At 51.6% G+C, this 24,890-nt stretch overlaps 1 pseudogene; it reads left to right on the top strand.

Annotated features, from left to right (window-relative positions):
* The first annotated feature begins 6,735 nt into the window (after positions 1-6,735).
* LOC131096333 (zinc finger protein 850-like) overlaps positions 6,736-24,890 on the top strand; it is a 560,498-nt pseudogene continuing 542,343 nt past the window's right edge.

The following is a 24,890-nucleotide window of genomic DNA, read 5'->3' as shown; positions in this document are numbered from 1 at the left end:
AGGCCCCCCCACACTCTTTCCAAGGACTGGGACTGAGGCCCCCAACCTGGGGGAGGTGTGTGGGGGAGGCAAGCTGACCAAAGCAAGATGGATGTTACAGGTGTGAGCAGTGGACCAAGAAGACAATGGCTCTCGCCCACTGCTGAGAACATGGACTGTGTGTACCCTTCTCTAAATACCATTTTTTCCCCCCAAAATACAATAGACTGCCTTTGATTTGGTTTCAAGTTTTACCCCTTCCCCCATCAAAAAAAAGAATATAATAGAGTTCAGATGAACTGCAACCCTGAGATCTTCCCGGACGTGACCTGGTGAACTCCATTGGCTGGACATCAAAGAACTTCACCATTTCTGTTTGGTAGCTCTATACCTTCCTTTCTCTTCCTCCCTCTTTTTCCCTTTTCCCCACTTCCTCCCCAGCACATTTTGTTGTGGTTATTCAATAATGGTACATTTGTTTTGATTATCACTGCAACCCCCTCTACCATGTCAGTGTTTTTTGCACTCTGAGATCAACCCACAAACCATCACAAAACCCGTTTGTAAGGACGGATCGTGACACTTGCATACATACTATAGAACCCTTCTGTCAAGCCTTAAAAATTCTCTACAAATTCATTTCCAACATTACTGGGTCTGGCACTGCCCAGATCTGGTGTTTGCTGCCACCACCAGTGCCCAGATCTGGAAATTCCTTTGTTCTGGCAGAGCCAAGTCCAGCAATTTTCTGGTAAAGAAAGACAAAATCTGTCAATTTCGGCTTCCGGCATCGGCAATGCCAAGATCTGGTGTTTGCTGCCACTGCCCGTACCCCAGTCTGGACATTTCCTATTCCAACACAGCCCAAGTGCAGCAATTTTTTGGAAAAAGAAGACAAAAGGCAGCAATTTCCTGGTGCCAAGACTGTCACCACCCAGACCTGGTGTTTGATGGCACCGCCCATGCCCAGATCTGGACATTTCCCTGTGCCACCACAGCCCAAGTGCAGCAATTTGCTGGCAAGGAAAGCCCAAGCCCAGCAGCTTCCTGGTGCTGCCACCAGCAGCACTGTCTCTGTCTCTGTGGGAGCCTCTCAGGATCCCTGGCCAGTCCCGAGTTGGCAGACACCAGGGGCAGCCCCAACATGGCTGACAGCGGGGAGACGCTCTCTGTGCCCCGAGGGTGCTGAGGGCACCTGGGCTGGGCGCCTTTGCCGCAGGAGAGACACCAGAGACATTGGTAGGAGATAAAGGGCCGGCTCTTAGCAGGGGTTAATCCAAGGTTTTATTCTAGGAGTCCCCAAGGAGCACCTACACCTCAGGGGAGAGCCCCGGGAGATGTGCCAAGGTTACATTTAAAGGGAGGTGGAAAGGAGATAACATTTTATTGACCAATAAGTGACCCTAAGGGATGGGTATTGGGGGATAGACATTTAGGACAGTGTATGGGGCAAGGCTTGGGGGCTGACCCCTGGCCCTCTGGCTGATCACTCTACATCCTGGACTGAAGCTTCTAGATGGAGGGGATGGGATGCTGAGTGATTGACAGAGCCAGGGTGGGGATTTGGGGATGATCTCAGCAAGAAGAAGGGATTACACAGGTAAAGGGAGGGAGGTACAGTCTAGAATAAACCATTTGGGAAAAATATGGGGATACAAAACAAAACTACTTCCAAGTATTACAAAGTATAAAAATGTACTACAACATTTGTTATAAAGATACAGTTTTTATTTCTGTTGTTAATTATAAGCTTAGACATAATAGTGAAATAGCTGATATAAGTATGCTTGTGTTAAAATGCCTGCTTGGATGGGATAATATCCATGAACATGGGACGAAGACACTTGGTACAGATGTGGCAGCCATCAGCACTCACTGTCTGAAGGCAGTGTGGGCCGTGGCCAAAACTGAAGATGATGATAAAAAAGGACCAAAACCACAACCAAGGCATATGCATGCTCTAAAAAGGTGGAACCGAGGAGGAGCCATGCTAAACAGTTCTTGGAATATGGAAACTAGTTTGGGAAAAAAGTTTACTATGCATCAGGGTCCATGAATATGCAACAGGCTGATGGAAGGAAAAGATATTTAAGGGATATCCCTAAGATAACAGGGTGGTCTTGGTTCAGTGTCAAGATGCACCCGGCCGTAATAACCTTTGCTCCATGCTCCCCTTGACCTTTATTAAACTCTTTGAATTTTCCCAGGAGAGTGACCGTGTTTCTCCCAGCCCCGAGCCGAGAGCTCTGCCTGGGGGCTCTGGGCAAAGGCAGCGGCGCTCAGCAGCGGCCCCAGCCCGCCCAGGCCCGGGCATTGCCCCACACCGGGACAAAAACCCGCCCGAAGGAGCCCTTGGAAAGCCCGCCCGTGGCTCCTCCGCGCCCCAAAGCTGCCGGTGCTGCCCCCGGTGCTGCCGCAGCCGCGGCTCTGGAGCAGGGAGGCTCTGCGCGACCCCCGGGCCGGGCCCCCTCCCAGCCGTGCCCGCCCCGGGGCTGATGCTCGGCCCAGGCTCTCTCGCTGCTCCAGCTCCCCCACGGCCCCACTGGGAGCAGGCCCCGAGCGCCCGGTGCCACAGGGCCCCGAGCCCCTGCCCGGCCCAGGGTCAGTGTCCATGGCCGGGCCCTGCCCGGGGCTGCGGCCCCTGCCCGCCCCCGGCACAACCTGCGGCTCCAGCGCAGCTCCCTCCAGCCGGGCACTGCGGGCTCCAGCCAGGCACAACATTCCGGTCATGGCATCTCTGCTATCTCTGCTCACATGGGCACAACATCCTGGTCACAGCATCTCTGCTATCTCTGCTCACATGGGCACAACATTCCGGTCACGGCATCTCTGTTATCTCTGCTCACATGGGCACAGCCAGCTACTGCTGAGGCAATCCCAGCTCCCACTGAAGGCTTCCCACCCAAACTGCTGTCTTCAGCTCTGACACACCATCCAGGAATCCAAGAGCAAAGCTGAAATCTGATTAGAGAATCTTGCAAAATCACATCCCAGAACATTTTGTTATAAAATCACAAATGTTAACAGAAGCTGAGAAAGCCAACATCGTTAGAAAACAAGCTTCCAGCACTGGGACTAGAAGAGCTCAGGCAATGCATTTGATTGGAATGAGCCCTCTCTTTCTGACATGTGAGCAATGCCATGGAATTTCCCAAACCAGGGAAATAGGGAGCCCACGCAGCAGCAGCTTCACACACAGCAATGACACCGAACAGGGCAGGGCAAGAGGCTGAAAAAATTATAACTTCTACCTGCAATGAAGAACTTTTCTTTCAAGTTTTACTATAGGCAGTATTTATAGAGTCAAAAATAGTAAAAATAGTAGTAGTAATAAAAATAATAACGTAATAATAGTGATAATAGTGACAATAGCAATAATAAGAATTAATAATGGTAATAAAAACCCTGCCACGCTTATACTTGGTTCGCATGGCCAGGTTTTGGTACGGCGGAGCTCCAGGAGTGCCTTCTGTGAGAGGCTGCTGGAAGCAGCTGCTCCTCTGCGTCCCACAGTCAATTCCAGCCGGCTCCAGGATGGAGCAGCCGCTGGCCAAGGCTGGGCCAGCTGGAAATGGTGGTAACACCTTTGGGGTAAAAGATTTCAGAAGATGGGTGATGGTATAGGTGTGAGTGTGAGCAGGGAAGAGCAGGATGAGAACACTGAGAGGAACAACTCTGCACAGCCCAGGGCAGGATGGGCAGCAGGAGGGGCAGGAGCTGCTCCAGGGGCTGGAGCTGATTGCCCTGAGATTCCCTGGGCAGCCCCTGGGGAGGCAGCTGGGCCCCTGCAGCCCATGGAGGGCCCAGAGAGCAGAGATGCACCTGCAGCACCTGGAGGAGCCCGTGCTGAAGCAAGGGGTGCCTGAGCAGGGGCTGTGACCCCATGAGAAACCTGTGCTGGAGCAGGGACCAGGCAGGGGCCTGCAAACCCATGGAGAGAGGAGCCCATGCTGGAGCAGGGTCCTGGCAGGACTTGGGAGCCCATGGGAGAGTGAGGCACGCTGCAGCAGTTTGGGAAGAGCTGCTGTCCCTGAGATGAACTCACCTTGGAGAAGTTCATGGAGAAGTGTCTCCAGGAGGTACCCCTGGCACAGCAGGAGAACGACTCCTTTCCCAGAGCAGCAGGAGAAACAACAGGAATGAACTGAGCAGAGCCCCTGGTGCCTGTCTGCCTGCACCTACTGGGGGAGGAGGCAGAGCTGGGAAGGAAGGAAGGATGGGCAGAAGCTTTGTTTTACTTCTCACTATCCTGCCTATCTGGATAGAAATAAATTCAACTAATGTCTCTAATTTTGAACTTAATTTTTGCCCATGATGGCATTTGCTGAGTGATCTGTCCTCATCCTGATCTCAACCCATGAAGCCTTCATTGTTTTCTCTCTCCTGTCCATCTCTGGAGGGGAGTGAGAGAGCAGCTTTGGTGGGTGTCTGGAATCCCGGCAGGGTCAATCAGCTACACCTCCCCTCCCGTCCCCTCCCCTCATTTTTTCTTTCCTGTCCTTCTGTTTATTCCAGAGGTCTCAGTGCAGAGGTTGAGAGGGGCTTTGCTGGAGGCCGTGGAGGTGTCGGGGAGCAGCGGGGACAGAAGGCACAGGGACATGGGACAGGCACCCGAGGGGCCTGGGCAGCTGGCAGGGGGCAAGGCCTGTCCCCCCCGGGCCAGCAGCAGCCCTGTGCTCTGCCCAGTGCGCTGCCAGCAGGGGCTGGGCCCCAGAGGCAGGGGCAGAGCCCAGCCCCGGGGGTGGCGTTTGTGCCCCGAGCCCTGTTCAGCCCAGCCTGCCCCGTGTGTGCAGTGAGCGCTGGCACGGCTGCCCTGGACAGTGTGACCTTCTGGGGACACTGAGAGCTGCCCTGCTGTGACCCTGCCCTGGACACTGCACAGGCACCACCCAAACCCAGCCAGCAGCACCCCTGGGCATGGCCCAGGCACTGGAGGGCATCACAGAGACCCCGCTGCTGGGGATGTCCCAGGCACCAGAGCCCATCCCAGGCACCAGAGCCCATCCCAGCACTGCTCCTGGGGATGTCACAGCCCCTACAAGTGTCCCAGGTGTGGGAAGAGCTCCTCACACGGCTCAGCCCTGACCCAACACCATCTCAGCCAGCACTGAGGGAAGCCGTGGGAGTGCCCCCAGTGTGGGAAGAGCTCCGCGTGCTGCTCCAGCTCCATCCCCATGGGGAGGATCCGCACTGGATGATCCCCAGTGACCCCGGTGGGCAGAGCCCCAGTGATCCGTGGTGCCGGTGATCCCTGTTGGGAAGACACCTGGCTGGGGCTCCACATCCTCCTGGCTCTCCATGGCCTGGATTTTCTTTTCATTTCTCTTTGCCCTTTCAAACCTCTTAAAAACAGAGTAAAAACAAAGATATTGAGGCAATACAAGAATGGGGACATGGGGGGCTGTACCAGGGGATGTGGGGGATGCTGGGTCCGAGGGAATTGAGGGCTCCTGGGAAGGACTTGGGGGTTGCTCAGGGCTTTGGGCACCCCAGCCCGAGCAGCTCCAGCTGCGCTGGGAGACCCTGGCAGAGGTTCTGGGGCAGCTGATCAAGGAGCCCCTGCCCTGGAACTGTCCCCCTGTGCCCCCATCCCAATGCCTGGTGTCCCCTGGAGCGGCTGCCCCATTCCCGCTGTCACTCCCACTAACCCGGCCCATGTCCATGTCCCCCCTATGTCGTTCACGTCCTGGTCTCATCCCAGTCTGGACCCCATTCCTCTCCCTGTCCTGTATTCCTGGTCCCTGTACCCTATTTCCAGTTCATTCCAGGTCCCTGTCCCTATCACCATTCTCTCTTCCCATTCCCCATTCCCGGTCCCCATTCCCATTTCCCATTCCCCATTCCCATTCCCATTCCCATTCCCATTCCCTTTCCCATTCCCCATTCCCATTCCCCATTCCCATTCCCATTCCCATTCCCCATTCCCCATTCCCCATTCCCATTCTCGCTCCCTGTCCCCTCTCACCGGACGCCGCCGCCACCGCTCCGGCCCCCCCCGGCCCTCACGTGACCGCGCAAACCCCGCGCTGCTCCCGCCCACCAATCCCAGCGCGCGATCGCTCCTGCATTAGCATAACCACGCCCCTTGCTCCGGCCCCGCCCTCCGCCGGCTGCAGCCGCGTACGGGCGCTGTTTGCTCCCAGTTCCCTCCCAGTGCTCCCAGTAAGAGCGGCACCGGCAGGGAGAGCGCTCCAGTTCCCTCCCAGCGCTCCCAGTAAGAGCGGGACTGGCAGGGAGAGCGCTCCCAGTTCCTGCCCGCTGCTCTCACCATCGCTCCCAGTGCTCCCAGTTAGAGCGGGACCGGCAGGGAGAGCGCTCCCAGTTCCTGCCCGCTGCTCTCACCATCGCTCCCAGTGCTCCCAGTATCGCTCCCAGCCCCGCGGGTCGGGGCCGCTTTGGAACCCCCCAGGGTAGAGCGCAGCTGCTTTCGGGTGCCGGCACTGCCCGGGCCGGGCTGGGAGCGGAGCAGGAGCAGGAGCGGGAGGGAGAGGAGGGACAGAGGAGGAGGAAAAGGAAAGGGAAAGGGAAAGAGAGGAGCGGGAAGCAGAGGAAGAGGAGCAGCGGAGGAGGAGCCGCAGCACCAACCCCACGCGGTTCCCCCGCTCGGGCCGCGGCTGCCCCGGTTCCGCCCCTCCGGAGCCCGCAGGTGAGCGGGGAGGGGGAGTCGCCCCAAGCCCATGGCGGGAGGGTCTCCGGGAGGGTTTTTGGCGGGGCGGGGATGTTTGGATCGTGCAGGAGCCCAAAGCCGAGCGGGAAATGGCCCTGCAGGGATCTCGGGGGGTCCCGCGGGGCGCTGGCCCGGTGCTGGCAGGGAGGGGGCGATCCCGGCTCTGGGGATCCCCGGGAGAGCCGGGGGGAACGCGGGAGCCCCGGAGAGGGGAGAGCCCTGGAGAGGGGGCGATCCCGGTGCAGAGGGACCCCCGGCAGCCGGGAGGGGTGCGGGAGGCTGGGGATGAGCAGGGTCTGGGCCCCCCGAGCCTGAAAGGGGCGCTGACTTCTCCAGCTGCCCTTGGGCACCGGGACCATCAAACCCAACGCGCTCAGCACTTGTTTTGCTCCTCAAACCAGGACTTCCCATTCCCAAACCTTCGCCAGGTGGAGGAGGAGGCTGCGAGGATGAGGAAGATGCCCCAGGACCCCAAGGCAGGTGAGGAGGAAGTCAGTGCCCCTTTTCCCCTCTCTCCTGCTCCATCTCCCAGCCCAGCACAGCCCCTGGCTGCAGCACAGCCCCACTGCTGATGCTGTCCAGCCAGGGATGCACTGGGGGAATCTCCTTCCCCTCCCTCTGGCACGGAGGCAAATCCCATCCTCTCCTTGTCCTTCCTCCCCCAGGGAAGGAGCTGAGGATGGAGAGCAGGGCGGACAAATCGCCACGGCAGAACCTCTTGGCAGAGGCCGTTTTGAGCGGCTCCACAGGACAGGAATCCAATGGGGAGGAAAAGTCCTGGAGATCCCACACAAGGAGGGGCTGAAAACGTGGATCATGGGGATCCAAGGAGGAAAGACCCACCCTGTGCCAGGGAGGCGGCTGGAGCTCGGAGCTGGGGGTCCCTGAGCAGCTTCAGGATGGGGAGAAGCCCCACAAGTGCTCAGAGTGTGGGAAGAGCTTCAGCAAGAGATGCCACTTGACCTACCATTATAGAATCCACACCAGGGAACGGCCCTACGAGTGTGGGCAGTGTGGGAAGAGCTTCAGCCACAACTCCAGCCTGATCCACCACCAGCATGTCCACCCGGGGGAGCGTCCCTACGGATGTCCTGAGTGTGGGAAGAGCTTCAGAGCCAGATCCAGCCTGATTTTCCACCAGAGGAGCCACACAGGGGAAAAGCCCTATGAGTGTGACAAATGCAGCAAGAGCTTTCAGAGCAGCTCCAGCCTCCTCCTGCACCAGCGCACTCACACCGAGGACGAGGAGAGGCCCTTCCACTGCCCCCACTGCGGGACGGGATTCAGGCACAAGCACAGCCTCCTCAGGCACCAGCTCATCCACTCTGGGGAGAGGCCCTACGAGTGTCCCAGGTGTGGGAAGAGCTTCAGTTTGAGGTCCAGCCTGATTATCCACCAGAGCAGCCACACGAAGGAACGACCCTACAAGTGTGGGGAGTGTGGGAAGAGCTTTGCCTACAACTCCAGCCTAATCCCCCACCAGAAGATTCACACAGGGGAGAGGCCGTACGAGTGTGATAAATGCAGGAAGAGGTTTAAGACCACCTCCAATCTCCTCCAGCACCAGCGGATTCACACCGATAAGAGGGCCTTCCGCTGCCCCAACTGTAGGAAGGGCTTCAGGGCGAACTCCACCCTCATCAGACACCGGCTCATCCACACTGGAGAGAGGCCCTACGAGTGTCCCCAGTGTGGGAAGAGCTTCAAGACCAGCTATGAAGTGACTGCCCACCAGCGGAGCCACGGCCCTACAGGTGTGGGGAGTGTGGGAAGAGCTTCAGGACGAGCTCCCACCTGACTGCCGACCAGCACATCCACAGCGGGGAGAGGTATTACAGCATCCTGAGTGGGTTGCTGCTGGTGAGAGAGAGACGGTGAATCTTATTTCTTGATCAGAAGGCTGGATTTATTGATCTAAGATGTATAATACATTATAACTATACTAAATAGAATAAAGAGAGCAGTTGCAGAGCTGCTGCTAGGCTAAGAATAGAAAGAAAAAATTTATAAACAAGAGAATTCTCTGTCCCTGTGTCCCAGAGAGCTTGCCCTGTGATTGGCTCTTAACCATAAACATGGAACATGAACCAATCACAAATCAAAATAGGTGCATCCTATTGCATTCCACAGCAGCTGATAATAATTGTTTACATTCTCTTCTGAGGCCTCTGCCTTCCAGAAGACGCAGAAATCTGAAAGAAAGGATTTCTGTGAAAAAATGTCTGTGACATCTCACCTTTGTAAATTGTATAAATTAAAAGAAAAATGCTGATGTGAAATGAACAGGAAATTTCTTCACCTGTAAAATATACAATACTAACAAATCACTAAAACAATCCTACAATCTAAGAAGAATGCAAAAAACAATGCAAAGAGAATTCAAGTCCATGCAGCTGAGTTTCAGGAACAGTCCATCAGTTGAAATTGTTTCTTTTGGACATCTGAGAGTCCTTTTTGGTCCTGAAAACAGCATAACACAATTTTAAAAAATTTCTATCAATTTGAACAACTTTGGAATGTCCTTTTCTGGCCCTTCAATGCTTCAGTGCTTCAGAGCTGCTGCCCGCTATTTTCAATCTTTTTTATTTAATTTTAAATTTATTTTTTTTTTTATCGAAAAACAAAAGAGCAGCAGCCGAGCAGAGCAGTGCCAGAGAAGGAAAGGCCCTGGGGGCCCTGGCCCGTGATGGACCAGGAACCCCAAAACTCCAAAACTGGCCCACAAAGGGGGACCAGGACCGGTAGGAGAAACCAGAATCCCCAAAAACATAAGGAGGCCATGCAGTGGGCCCAGCCCAGAAACTTCCTGAGCCCAACGGCCCAGGCCAAACCGGGTAGTGAGATGCTTCCTTTCCGCAATACCCCTGAGGCATGCCAGCAGCAGGGAAATAGAAGCCTTCCCCAGAAATCCCATCTGGGGTCTGGAGATGTTTGTTCCCCACAGCAAACCAGCTATGGTCTCCTCCAGCTGTGCCCTCTCCCTCTGCAATGCATCGGGTTTGTCTCTCATCCGTCCCATGGCTTCATCCACATCCCCTCAGGGCTGGGGATCAGAGGCAGGGCTCTCGGGATGCACCTGCCCCCCCATGCCACTAGAACGCAAGAGAGGCGGCAGAGATGGGAGCCACCATGGGACCATCGCCGAAAAACCAGCCCCCAAACCGCCGAGAATGCTGATCTTAAAACAGGCAGCTGGACTGCCGCAACAGTCAGCTGGCAGGCAGGCCCTGCTCCACGGAAGGAGACCCCCCGCCAGGGCAGCTGCTACAGCAGCCAGTCCGGGATGGTCCGAGCTCGAACAAGCCGCCGGTTCCAAGGCAGTCTCTGACGCCGACACGGAGGGCTGAGCCTCTGACAACAGCAGAGCCGCTGGGACGGCCAGCGGAAGCAGTGGGGGGGAAGCTGGTACTGGGGAGGGAAGCACGCTGGGTGTAAAATCAGCCGCGGGCTGCCCCGAGGTTCCCACGGGTTCGGGACCGTCTCCAACACCGTCCTGAACAGGGACTGTCTCAGCTTGAGGCGGTGGGAAGACCGATGGAAGCGGCAGAGGGGCCAAAGGGGCCAATGAGATCTCCTCCTCCGCTGAGCCGGAAGCTGGAGATGCATCCTCGTCGTTGCCTAGCAACAGCTCAACCACCGGAAGTGCCTCCTTTGTCTTCTTAGACGCAGGCTCTGGCAGGGGCGGGGAGGCCGGTGAAGCCGTGGGCGGGGACCGCCTGGAGAGGCGGAGACGGGATCACTCGGAGAGGCGGAGCTGGCAGAGGCGGAGAAACCTCAGAGACCGGTACCGCCCCCATGTCTTAACAAGGCGGAGTCTGCGAGGCCGGCTGTGGCAGCACCGCCTCCTCCCATCCCCCCAGAGAGAGAGAAGGGGGGGGAGGAGAAAACTCCATCTGAGCATGCTCCGGAGAAAGAGTAAAAAAAACTCCTTCGCGCGGCGAAGTTTCAGCCCCCCCCCCCGCCGCGAAGCAGGGGGGGCCGGGAAGCCCAAAGTCATCACCCTTCTGCCAGGGGCAGTGGAAACGGAGCCTGCCCATAACAGTTAGAAATCCATTGAAAGGTAGCTGCTCTGCGTTTAAACACTGGAAAAAGCTTTATAAATGCTGGGTAGATAGAAGGCAAAAGACGTCCCTGACTGTAGACGCACTGGATAATCGAGTCCATGCACTCCCAGACAAAAACATCCAAAGTGTACAGGACATCAGTAAAGAACCCAAAAAGCTTTGCCCATCGAAAGAACTCATAGAGACCTGTTGCTGACAGAAAAAACCCATCTTCTCTACACCAGTGTTGCCAGAGGGCGATAAGCTTCTCCTCTGAAAGGGAGAACTGAACCTCTTCTGGCAAGGCATGTGTCTGCCATACGAAAAGCCACAAGCTACGAAGGGCTGGTTCATCAGGAATAGAAAAGCCAACAGTACCTTTTGAAAGAGTCCAGCTTGCTCTGGCCAGCTCCACGGGTCTGCTGCTCTTTTCTATCATCTTTCCTGAAGTTTTTCCAGAAGAAGGTTCTCTTTGTGGTCAGCCTTGGCTGTGAACTCTGTCCAAATCAGGATCTTCAGTTCTTCAGCTCCTGGCTTGAATCCACTTCTGTGGTCACTTCAAAGCAACCATCAAATGCTACACATACAGGATTTTTACCCAGTGCAGCAATTTTGCTCTTCTGGTCTTATCAAATTCATTTCTGCTCTGACATGAGGGGTCACCAGATATTACAGCGTCCTGAGTGGGTTGCTGCTGGTGAGAGAAAGACGGTGAATCTTGTTTCTAGATCAGAAGGCTGGATTTATTGATCTATGATATATAATACATTATGACTATACTAATAAGAATAAAGAGAGAAGTTTGCAGAGCTGCTCAAGCTAGGCTAAGAATAGAAAGAAAGAATCTATAACAAGGTTGTGTCCAAGGACTCAGTCCCCTAGCTTGCACTTTGTGATTGGCCCTTAATTATAAACAAGAAGCATGAGCCAATCAAGGTGCATCCCATTACATCCTACAGCAGCTGATAACAATTGTTTACATTTCCTTCTGAGGCCTCTGCCTTCCAGAAGACGCAGAAATCTGAAACAAAGGATTTCTGTGAAAAAATGTCTGCGACAGTAATGAACGTGATTCTGTCAAAGCAGTGATCCTGTAGAAGGGTCTGATCTTCCTCTCAATGTCCAGTGGTGGTTATGGAGCTCTTGTCCTCTGGGAATCCAGTAGGCAAGCTGCTCCTGGTGTTGAAAGCCTCAGCTTATATCCAGGTAGGAATGCTTGTATCCTCCCCCTGGGCAGAGCATCCCACAATGGGATGATGGAATTTTATCAGTCGTGCAGTGACACTCAATGGCCCATTCACAGAAGATATCTCCCTTGGAGGGCGTTATCAGGGGTGAGTCATGGAAGAGATAAAGAACATTGCCTCACCTGTTTATACCAGTTGATGAAGATGGGGATTAAAAACATGCATTTGGTTACATCTAACATTGCTACCTGAAACAGTGGGGTAATCGCTGCTCGGGGGGTGAATACCACCCCCTTTACCCAAACTGGCTCAGATGTAAAACCCCCACCCTGGGAAGGCCACACACACAGGGGACAATGTCACACTTGCACCCACGCCTGGGGAGTGCTCTGTCCCTCTCACTGCCTTGATCTTCCTCCTTTGCTCTTTCACAGGCTGGGGGCCTTTGTCAAATGTGACAATCATTTTTCTCTTTGTCTGTGTCACCTTGTGACAGCTTGTCCTGGGGTGACATTATGATGCTTGTATCCCCATTCATCTGTTCTGTGCCTTTAAGACCGGCTCTGAGGAGTGGAAGTTTTGTTTGGGTTTCTCTTATCAGGGACACAGAGACAGGCAGTACATAGGGCTGTTTTTCACTTCTTGCTTTCGTCTTGCTGCTTTTCTTGCTCTCTTTCTGCTCACGCTTCTGCTCTGCTTTGGCCTCTGCTTATTAGCTAACTCTAGCTAAACAGTCCAAATTCCTTCCTGGGCTGTTTCTCCTCTCCTGTTTCTGTGACCATCTCAAACCTGCTCTGACTGGGACCTGGGAACACTGAGGGTTCCCACTCTTTGGCTGCAGCAGCTGCCCCAGCGCCGGAGGGACTGAGAACAGAGCAACCACCTCTGAAAGAGACTTTCTGATTCTGTCATCTTTCTCAGAGTGGAGTCATCTGGTATTGTTCATTTTGTGTGCTGGGGGGTGCTGTGCCTGAAATAAACAGGTTCTTTCCACCTCTCTCCAAGGAATTCTTCCCAAACCAGTTGGGGGGAGGGGCCATGTGGGTTTGCTTTCTGGAGGGGCCCTCCTTTGCAGATTCTTTAACAAATTTGCCCTAAACCAGGACAAATATTGGCTCCCATCCTGGGGGCTCGAGAGAGTGGGAAAACCCTGTTTTGACTGCATTTTGGTTGCTATTACTCTGTGTTCGTTAAAATCAGCTAATAGCCATACTGTTCAATAAAATCCACCTTGGATTTGGTCTCATTAGCACCTTAATTGGGGCAGAGGCATATCTCTCTAATAATTTTCTCAACCAGGTTGTGACACTATTTTGACGCAGTGAGTTCAGGGCACTGTTCTCTTACGCCAGCTGCCTTTGACAACAGCATGGTTCCCTCCCCTGAGGAGGTTGTGGTTCATTCTGGAAGAACTCTTGGAACTTGGACGCAGCTTCCTCTGAGTGACTTATGGGAGAACTGACGAGAAAAATGTGTGTTTTGGTGGCCTGTGTAAAGAAAATGTTTTGTTGTCTTTCCTTGAAAAGTTTGTTAAAATCACTGGAGGAAAGGAGGCAAATAATAACAGTGAGACTGACAAGGTTCCTTCACTCCAAGGTGAGGAACACAAGGCTGCTGAAAGTCCCAGAAGAAGCTCAACTCAAGTAGCTAAATTCCCAAATAACTCCGGACAGGGGTCTCCCGGAGATGTTCAGAGTGGGCAGATCTTGGACTCGAGACCCGGATATCTCTGGGTCCCTAAGAGGAGCTTTTTCTGGGGAAGAGGAGCCATGATCGCCACTTGGGAGGGTCCTGGGAGGGTCCACATAGGGATAGCCTGGTACCAACGGGGTGGGACATTGGTTCTGGGGATCCCCGTGAGAGCCGGGGATGTGGAACGGGGGACCCCTGGGGCGGGGAGAGGGGAAGGGGCGATACCGAAGTTGGGGGACCCCCGGCAGCCTGGAGATGAGGCGGGGACGGGACCCCCTGACCCTGACAGGGATGTCCTGGGGTGACTTCATGATGCTCGTACCCCCATTGGTCCGTTCAGCCCAGAAATGAGTTCTGCACCTTTAAGGCTGGTTCTGAGAGTGAAGGGGAGGAGGAAGAAGTTGCAGTTTGTTTTCAGAAACTGCACTCACTCCTCTACATTCCAGCTGCTGGATGGACAGACAGCAGGTCAGAGCTCTCCTTTGCTTTTAGTTAGTTTTAAGATCTCTGAGGCAGAGAAGTTCCCTGGACTGTGGTTTTTCTTTTTCTTTGGAGCTGTTTAAATCTGCTCTGGACTGAACAACCAGAACACCACCAGCAGCTCACACCTGTGGGCAACCAGGAAGGGTCTGGGCCAAGGCATTTCCTGCCCTGGACGGACTGATAAGAAACTGATAAGACACTGATAAGAGCCTGAGTGCATGGAGCTACAACCCAAGGAGGGCCTTTTGGAGTTTGTCATCTCTTTTGGAGCAGCAGGAGGTTTTATTGCTTAGTGTTGTTCAATTTTTGTGCTGGTGAATGCTTTGCCTGTAAAATAACGGATTTTTTCCACTTTTCTCCCCGGAAATATTTTCTCAAACTGACTGAGGGTGGGGCTGCTGAATCTGCATTCTAGAGGAAACTCCTTTTGGAGGTTTTCAATCAAATTTGCCCTAAACAAGGACAGAGTGGTGGAAAGAAGGGGGAACCCCAAGTGGCTGGATTGAGGGTATGCTGGAGAGGGGGACCTTGGGACCCCAAAACCTCCCTGAATCCAAAAGCAGGACCCTGGAGAGGGGGGATCCCCAGGACCCATGGGATCCCCACCAGCCCTGAGGTGGGGGACCAACCATAACCCAAGAGGGATGAGACTGGAAATGGGAAACTCCTGGTAGCTTTTTTTTATTCACTCTTGATTTTTGGACATCAGGTGAGTTCTAGAAATGGAGGTGGGTCGAAGGAATTCCCTACCCAATGCATTCACACCTTGTTTTTCCCCAAACCAGCATTTTCCCCAACCCTCCCACCCTAACATCCCCCATGTCCCACTCTGGGTGAGCTCAGTCCCAAACCTGACAATGATCCTGGTTGTAGTCTCACTCCATGTTTAGACACACTCACAGTTCTGTATTTAATCACATGCCAGTCCCAATCTCGTCTATCCCCAGACCCAATCCCAACCCCAGCCCTAAAGCTAATCTCATGTCTAGCCTTAACCCAAATCTCAGCTCTAATCCAAATCTCAGCCCCAACTCCAACCCAGCCCCAATTCCAGCCCCTTCCTAAATCCTCAGCCTCAAACCAAATCCCAGGTTCAGCCCTTCTGGGGGTTTGGGGGTGTCTTTGTCCCTCTGACCCTTGTGATGTTTGGGTGGGGTCACAGCAGGGCTGAGAGGGACAGAGACCCCCCCGGCCTCCCCAGGGGTGAGAAGGTTGGAGAGCCCCCCCAGCACCGAGCACCCTCAGCGGTGAGAGGGACACAGAGCCCCTGGTCCCCAGCCCTGCACAGGCATTGCCTGAGGCCAGAGGGATGGAGACCCCCCGAGCATCCCCCAGGGTGAGGGGACAGAGACCCTCGAGCATCCCCTGGGCTGAGAGGGACAGAGACTGCCCCAAGCAGCCCCTGGCACAGGGGTGAGAGAGAGGGAGACCGCCCCCAGGCATTCCTTGGGGTGAGAATGATGGCGACCCCCTGGGGAATGGCCTGAGGTGAGAGGGACAGGGACACTCCTGGGTAATGGCGTGGGGTGACAGGGACAGGGACACCCCTGGGGAGTGGTCTGGGGTGACAGGGACAGGGACACCCCTGGGGAATGGCCCGGGGTGACAGGGACAGAGACAACCCTCCCCAGCGCCTCCCAGTCATCCCCCAGGGCGAGAGGCAAAGAGACCACTCAAACATCCCCTGGGCACTGGCCAAAATAAACTTGGCAAAAATCAAACTTAATCCTATATAAAATATTTGGATGAATATTTGATTTCCCACAACTCACTTGTGATGAAAACACAAATAAATCCCAAACATGAATAAACTGACAATAGAAGCAATTCTGTGGCAATTCCAAGTTTCATTCATTCCTGTCGATGGAAGGAGACCCGGACATCAATTGATTCATCACAGGTCCGATTTATTGATCGATACAGTGGGTTAAATACAGTTCATAATAAGCTTCATACATATTGCAAAACCTGAGCTCAGGATTGGTTAGTTACATATCAGCAACTACGCCTACTTCTGCATCTTTGTGGTTATTCTTTTGATACTTTCTGCATATTTTCAGCAAGAATCTCTCTTCCCTATCCTCATGTTGCAGCAAGGGCATCATGTCTTTGCCTGTCATTGGTCACTGACTGCTGACTTCCCTTTCAAGCTTAACCAGCGGCATTATGTCAACATGGCCTTTCTCAGCTAACCAACTGTTAACAAAACTCTCCACATTTCCCCTGTTTTCTTCTTGAGCAAGAAGACTAGTCTGCCAGGTTTTTGCTATCATACGGCTGACCATGTTTTGAATTCAATTAAAGACACAAGGCAAAATAAGCAAAAACATTAAAATTACACCCAGTAGCCCTATAGCATATCTCACAAGGTTCCTCAGCCATGGTCCAAGTCCTAAGCTTTTAAGCCATTCGTCAATTCCTAAACCTTCTTATTCCTTGAGATTGTGAATTCCCTGTTGCAGTTCTTTTATCTTAGTGTGAATGGACACCGAATGACCAGACAAATTCATGCAACACATTCCCTCAAACTCTTCACATCCATGCCCTTGTGCTAAGAGCAAAAAATCTACAGCAGCTCTATTTTGCAAAACAGCATGGTTAACACTCTGCACATCTGCGGTTATCATGTCTAGAATTTGTGATGTCTTGTTTAGATCATCCTTTGCCCAGCACCCTAATTGCTTTGCTAAATTCATAGCTTTATTGGCAGATCCTCCTGGCAAGATTTATGCGTAACATCCATTTGCCATTTCTCATTTATTTCTAAACCTCGAGGATTAACTCCGACACCTAAACCTATTCCCCCATTATGATAAGTACATGTTGGACATGCTCTTACAATGGCCTTAGCTTCTGACAAACTGAGCTCAAAGTGCCTTGCTAATCCTTTTGCATTTTGATGATATCTACTATGTACTTCTCTGGCCAATGTATGCTTATCAACAGGACAAGAGTTATCAATGGGTAAGGTAACCAATTTGTCTGCACGTTCATTCCCTTCTCCTAAACCTTCAGACCATTTATGGCTCCTAATATGAATCACAGAATATGCTGCATTTCTCTCGCGTATAGCTTTCCTTAATTGTATAAGTAACTCATACAATCGTTTATTATTCACTTCCTTAATTGCTGCTTCCTCTATTCGTCTGACTACTCCTGCGACATACATAGAGTCTGTGACCACATTTAAAGGCTCCTGTAAGTTGGACACTGCCCATACTACTGCTAACAATTCCAGGGTTTGTAAGCTATCCCTGTGTGTAGTGTTCCTTTACCAATTCATGGGCATGCATAAGACTCTCCCTTTTTAATGGCCGTTGCTTTACCATCACCGGTGTATCTGTTTTCCAGGTGAGTGGAATGGGGAAAGTCCAAGCAATGGCAATTACCCCAAAGGGTGATGGTTAGTTAACACCACTCCCAATTGTGTTAAAATGTCTCTTCCAATTAAACAGGAAACTGTAGGAGGCAGCTGAACAATTAAAAACACAGCAGATACTTGTTGATTATCAATGTACAAGATAAAGGCGGCGATCTGCTTGCCAATGTAAATCCTCCCACTCCTGTGAGCATGTTTGATGATGGAAGTAGAGGCCAATGTTGTGGCCATGCTTCTGGAGAAATGAGGCTGGTATCCGCTCCTGTATCCAATAATCTATAAAGGGTAATGCTTTGATGTCCATGGGTAATCTCAACTTTTTGCTCTGGTCTATTTTGTAAATCCACAGTCAAAAGTGTAACACCCGTAGAGCCAAAAGCTTTTTCATTCCGTGTTTGCCAAGTAAACGATGGTATACCCGATGTCATTTGTGTCAGCGGTACCAATTGTGCGATGCGTTGTCCTTTTGTTATTTTAATCGGAGGATAAAGGGTGTAAACCATGATTTGTATTTCCCCTGTAAAGTCTACATCAATAACACCAGTCAAAAGAAATAATCCCAACATGGTTGTTGAGGAACGTCCTAGTAACAATGCTCCACATCGTTGTCCATTTAATATAAGAGGACCCTTTACTCCATTTGGTATCCTCTCAGGCCAGTTTGTCATTAGTGTGACGTCTACTGCTGCTGATAAGTCCAAGCCGAGGCTCCCTGCTGTTGCTGGTTGCAGACAGGAGGTGGCAGTGATGTTACGGCAGCAGCTGGTGTCTCCGATGTCACGGCGGCAACTTATGTCTGCCCCTCATTGCCGCATCGGTAACACTTGATGAATGGTATCGAGCGTCCTTGCATGACTGGCAGTGAGCTGCTTTGGAGAGGAGCAAGAGCAGCTAACACCTGATTCTGAGTAGACTCTGTTTGCTTTTGCAACCCTAATCCTAATTCCTTTAAAGCTTCTGCTATAAATGCCTGTGAAGCTGTTGGCATTAATGCCATTCGCTCTAATGCCTCCTCAATAGTCCAATTTGCCCCCAAAATAGCTAGCACTCTTTTTGTTGCTGGATTACTATTTTGCAAGGCACACTGTTTCAATAGTGCCCCCTTCATGTATTCTGCAACACCAGCCCGATCTATAGCAGTAGCTGCTCTGTCGATAAAATTTCCAAATGATTCTTCTCTACCTTGTTTAATACCCATATAAGCCAGTAACCCTCCTGGCTCTTTAACCATATCTATTGCAGCACGCACTAATCGCATAGACTCTCTAAGTTTATCTGCTCCCGATGTCATCTGTGCCTCTGTACGCAAATATGCCCCTAAGCCCATCAGCTCCTCTACTGTTACTCCATGTAATGGATCTCCCTGAGCTCGTTGTACAGCAACCGAATCATTAACCATAGCTTGCCAATGTGCATTAAACAATAACTGCTGACGCTGAGTGAATATCAACCGAACTATTCCTCTTAAATCATTTGGGCATAAAACCTGAGTATTAAAAAGATAATCTAGCATTTGTCTAACAGGTTCACTTTTCACTCCAAACTGACTAACCTTAGAACATAGCTGAGATAACAGCTTCCAATCTAAGGGAGTATATTCCGCTATATTATGCGTAAGGTCCCCCTGTGCATCATACTGTCGTGTGTATGTGACTGGACATGCAAAACTAGAAGCTATTTCCACCGCTTCACCATCCCCCATTTGCATTCATTCTTTTGCCAAAGCAGCCCAAACTTCCCTCCTCTGTTTAGCCATTTCCCCACATAGGTCACTGTGTGCCCCTGGGATGGGATCTGACTCTTTAAGGGTGCTATGCTGCTGGCACTTTGGTACAGACACTGAGTTTTTGCACAGGGGAGGCGGTGGAACAGGAGCTGACTCACGTGGGTGAAGCGGCCCCCCTACTGGAGCTGGCAGTGAAACCAGAGCTGACTTGCACGGAGGAAGTGGCCCCCCTGCCGGAGCCGGCTCGCTTGGGGGAAGTGGCGGAGGCAAAGCTGGCGGCAGAGGCGAAGCTGGCTTGCTCCCACCCCCACCATCCGACCCGCCTGAAGCTGGCGGCGGAGGCAAAGCTGGCTTGCTCTTACCTCCACCATCCAATTCGCCCTCCCCCTCTGAAAGGAAGGGTACAGATGGTTCCACTATATCTAAAGGAAAATCCTCCACACCATTTTGCTGGGAACTCTTAGGCATAAGTATTTTAGTTACAGAAGGTGCTAAGGGATCATCCTCACGACCATACCCTATACTCCTCTTATGAGCTTCTGTCGCCCTTTCTGCTGCCTTTCTCTCAGAGACCTGCTGAAGTAACGTGTTATTCACCACCCGCCATAACTTCCCTCATTTCTTGGCTGACTTAACATCATCTAACACTGTATCCCACAGTATTTCCCCAAACTTCTTCCACTCTGTTAGCTCATGAACTGTATGTGGGTTAGCAAAAATATCTTTAGCATGGCTGTAAGCTAATAACCCTGGTAACTCCTTTTTTAAATCTATCCCCTTTACTCCTCGCCGTTCTAAATACGCGGCGAATAAATCGTATGCCGCTTGCCTATCCATACCTATTAGTCAGCGCGCGCTGTTGCAGCTCTCCAGGCTCCTGCAGCACGTATTGACTTGAGTCACCATTGTGATCCTCAAGGGGGCTTTAAATTCCGGCACCGTCCCGACTGCAAGGACTCAAACCCAACTTCCTTGACCGTGGTGTGTTCCCCTTTTTCTTTTAATCCGAGAAAAAAGGGCAGAGGTTCGGCATTGCCCGCATTCTACACCATTTGTCGACGGAAGGAGACCCGGACATCAATTAGATCATCACAGGTCTAATTTTATTGATCGGTACAGCAGGTTAAATACAGTTCATAATGAGCTTCATACATATTGCAAAAGTTGAGCTCAGGATTGGTTAGTTACATATCAGTAACTACGCCTACTTCTGCATTCTTATGGTTATACTTTTGATACTTTCTACATATTTTCAGGAAGAATCTCTCTTCCATATCCTGATGTTGCGGCAAGGGCATCCTGTCCTTGCCTGTCATTGGTCACTGATTGCTGACTTCCCTTTTAAGCTTACTGACTGCTGACTTCCCTTTTTCAGCTTAACTGGCGGCAATTAGTCAGTATGGCCTTTCTCAGTTAACCAATTATTAATAAAACTCTCCACACCCCTGTGGAACCAGGGGTCAAGGATGAAGCTGTGGGGCCTGTGGAACCAAGGAGCCATTGGGACACAGTGTGGCCGCATGGAGCCGAGGGGCCATGGTGACATTGCAAGGCCTCAGGGAAGCATGGGGCTATTGTGACACTACAGAAGAAAGGAGAACACTGTGACACTCCAGGGCCTCATGGAACCAAGGAGACCATTGGGACACTGTGGGGCCCTATGGAACCAAGGTGACAGGGAACAGGTGTGGCTGGTTTGCCCACCCAGAGGCTGCTGGACAGGTCTGGCTGACCTTGGCATGTCAAGGCTGCTTCTCCTCTGCCCCTGAAGCACTGGGACTCTTGGCTTTCCTTCCTATGGGAGAGAACTGTCCTTCCCCTCCAGGAGCTCATGGCCAAAACTGGGATTCCTCCCCAAAATTTTCTTATATGCAAAGATTGTTCCCAGATAAAAATCTGCCAGGAGAGACAGATCTGGATGCCTTGGCCACCCAGGGGCCACCTCTCATCTGCCTTTAAAACACTGGGACCATGTGCTTTTCTTTCTTATGGGAAAAAACCATCCATCTCGACCAGGTGCCCATGGCCAAAACTGAGAATCTGCCTCCAGAATTCCCAATATCTAAGGACAGCTCCCAGACAAAAGCTGCCAGGACTGATAAGTCTGACTGGCCTTGGCTTCCTGAGGGCTGGAAGTCATCTGCCTCTGAAACACTGGGGCTTTGTGCTTTCCTTTGTAATGAAAAGGAATTGTCTTCCAGTCCAGGCACCCATAGCTAAACTGAGATTCCACCTCCAAAATGCCCTATGTCCAAGGAGAGTCCCTAGATGAAAGGTGCCAGGACAGACAGGTCTGGCTGTGTTGGCCTAAGGGTGGCCACCGCTCATCTTCTTCAAAAACACTTAGACTTGACATTTTTCTTTCCTATTGGTAAAAACCATCCATCCTGACCTGGTGCCCATAGCCAAACCTGGAATTCTACCTCCAAAACTCTGTACATCCAAGGATTGCTCCCAAATGAAAGCCAGACAGGTCTAGCTGCCCTTGCCGCTTGGGAGCTGTCCCTCACCTGCCTCAAAACACTGTGGCTCAATGCTTTCTTTCCTATGGAAAAGAACCATCCTTCTTCTCAAGGAGTCCAAGGTCAAAATTGAGATTTCTCCTCTGAAATTCCATATATCCATGGACTCCTCCATGACAAAAGCTGCCATGACAATCAGGCCTGGCTGGCTTGGGAGCCAGGACAGGAGCCACCTGTCTCCTCTTCTGCCTTTGAAACACTTGGGCTCCATGCTGTCCTTCCTATGAAAAAGAACTGTCATTCTTATCTACAAAGAAATGGCCAAAATTGGGATTCCACTTCCCAAATGCCCTATATCCAAGGGTTGCTTTCATACAAAAGCAACTAGAACAGAGAGGTCTGGCTGACTCAGGCCTCTGATGGCCACCTTTCATTTGCCCCTCAAATATCAGTGTTCCCTGCTTCCCTTCCTATGTAAAGGACCGTCCTTCTCCTCCAGGTGTCCATGTCTGAAATTGGGATTCCACCTCCAAAATTCCCTATACCAAGGGTTGCTCCCAGGTAAATCTGTCAGTACCGTCAAGTCTGGCTGGCCTTGGCCTCTGGTGGATGCCCCTGCAACGCTGGGGCTGAGTTCTTTCCTTGGGAAAGAAGGAAGATCCCTGGGACACTCTGAGGATCTCGTGGAACCAAGGGGATCATTGTGGCACCATTGGAGCCCATGGAACCAAGGGGCCATGGTGACACATCGGAGCTTCATGGAACACAGAGACCATTATGACTCTGTGGGGCCTGATGGAACCATGAAGACCATTGTGACCCTTCAGGGCCTCGTGTCACCAAGGGGGCATTATGACACTTCAGGTCCTCATGGAAGCAAGGGACCACTGGGACACTGTGGGGCCCCATGGAACCAAGGGAACATGGACCAGGTCTGGCTGCAAGTACTGAGCCCAGCTGGGGTCATGGAACCATCTGCAGGCCCCATGTGAGATATGAACTCTTTCAGTGCTTCCATCCTCCCTCGAGTGACAGAAAAGGATAAAGTGCAGGCACATAGAGGAGTAACATGAAGACACCGAGGGCAACGAAGAGGAAGTTGAGTCCCAAATGGGAGGGATGAGGACATGTCTTCATCTTGGGGCTGCAATCCTCTGGTAAAGCTATGGAGAAGGATATAACTGATATATCAGACTCTCTTTTTCACAGTATCACATTGAAAATTTGGGGAGATGACTTTTTCAGCAAAGACCTCCATGCTAAAGTAGCAAATGTCAAAGTAGCTGTGATCCCATGAGAAGTTTGAACATGGAAAAAGGGAAGCGTGATGAGATCCTGTGCCTTCACAGGGAGAAGAAAAAGATGTCCTCAGACATGAAGATGATTTCAGAAATAGATGAGGAGAACTTTTGCTCTTACACAGCTCATCTTTTAACTAATACTCCATAAGTTGACATGGCCCATAAACACAACTGTAAAAGAGCTTTGAAAAAATGGGAGGGATGTCACAATTGCAGATTTTTCTGGGCAGTTGCTATTCATGGAAATTGAGAGCGACAAGAGAAGTGTCTCTTCTGGAGAAGTCTCCATAGCATGAAGGAGAGACTCCTCTCCTTAAGTGAACTCCAGAAAGACTATTCTAGTTGGGGTAAACTGACTGAAAATTCTAGGTTTGTCTCTTTATATTGTCAGTAAGAAAGAAAAGGTTGTAGGGAGAGGAGATGTCTTCTGAAAGTTGTGTTCTTATTACTCTTTCTTTTAGTTGCTATTAATTAACTTTTCCATATACCCTCTTAAAGATTTGAGCCTGCTTTGCCGTTCTCCTAATCTTATCACACAGTAGGAAATGAGTGAGTATATTCTAGTGAGTGCACTGGTAATTAGCCAACACTGAACCCACTACAATAATTGCTGCATTCTCCAAGAAATCTCAAATTGGGGACCAAAACCACTACGGAAATATTTCTGAGGAAGTGCACTAGAGCAGAGGGAAATCAAGGCAGAGCCATGGTTTGTCAGGACTTGCTTGATCCTAATGAGCCCCGTGGTGCATTTGGAGGTGAGCCCTGGAACCTCAGGGTCTGAGAGGAGACTGCACAAACCTTTCCAGGAGTCCAAGTCAGAAGAAAACCCCAAAGTGTCTCAAATCATGGATGCATCCCCCTGAGGTCCATCTGCTACACAGGCTCCTCATGGACTCCTTACAGGAGAGAACTGGAGGCCAGGATGGCACAAAAACTTCTCAGAGATTCAGTGTGGAAAGGAAAATCCAGAGTACCTTAAATATCTTGAATATCTCGAAGTACTATTGAGCCTCACTAAATGTCAGTGCAAAGCTCTCCAGGGACTTGTTAAAGCAGATAATTGGGGCCATGATTGCACAAACTTCTCACAGAGTCTGTATCAAAAGAGAAACACCAAGTACCTTAAAATAACTGAAGTACCTTGAAGCATTAATGAGCCCCACTGAGTGCTGTTACTGACAAAGGCTCTCCAGGGACTAATTACAGCAGATAATTGGAGGCCATGATTGCACAAACCTCTCAGAGACTCCAAACCAAAAGCCAAACCCAAAGTCCTTTGAACAACTCTGTGAGCATTAGGGAGCCCCCAGGGCCATTCCTGAGCAAGGCTCCCCAGGGACTCCTTCTAGCAGATCCTTGAGGCCACTTGGATGTGGGCTAGGGGGGGATGCTGAGGGCAGGACAAGGGGCTGACAGTGCTCAGCCTGGCTGGGGCTGTGCCAGGAGGCCCCAGGGCCTCAGGAAAAGGTGTCGCCTCACAGCCCTTGGTGGCACAGACACTAATGTGCCCCAGAACACCAAGACTCGGCTTCTCTTTGTCCCCATCTGTCATAACTGTCTCCAGTTCTCTGCTCTGCCTGGGGACACTTTCTCAGTTGTGTCCCTCAGTGGAACCCATTAAAAGACCATGAAAGTTTGGAGTTGGATTCTGCCTTGGAGTTCTGGAGAGGTTTCTTCAGCTCCCTCTCAGGGACTGATGTTCATGGCCTGAGCACAAAGCCCCAGAGGCTCATTCAAGTCCTTGTGCTGTGTCTGTGCTGCTGAGCTGGGCTGGGCTCCTGGCACAGAGGCAGCTCCTGGTAACAAAGAAGAGCTTCAAAAGCACATTTCTCTTGATGAGCAGCTCTTCTGCCAGCCCAGCAGGGCTGGGGCACTGCCTGCAGCCACCCCGGGCACAGCACAGAGGCACAGAGAGCTTCAATCAGTCAGGGCTGGGGAGGTGCTGAGAAGTGCCTGGGGCACAATGAC

The sequence above is a fragment of the Melospiza georgiana genome, unplaced genomic scaffold (assembly GCF_028018845.1).
Source record: "Melospiza georgiana isolate bMelGeo1 unplaced genomic scaffold, bMelGeo1.pri scaffold_29, whole genome shotgun sequence".
Taxonomy (NCBI): domain Eukaryota; kingdom Metazoa; phylum Chordata; class Aves; order Passeriformes; family Passerellidae; genus Melospiza; species Melospiza georgiana.
This window is presented reverse-complemented; position numbering and strand designations above follow the sequence as displayed.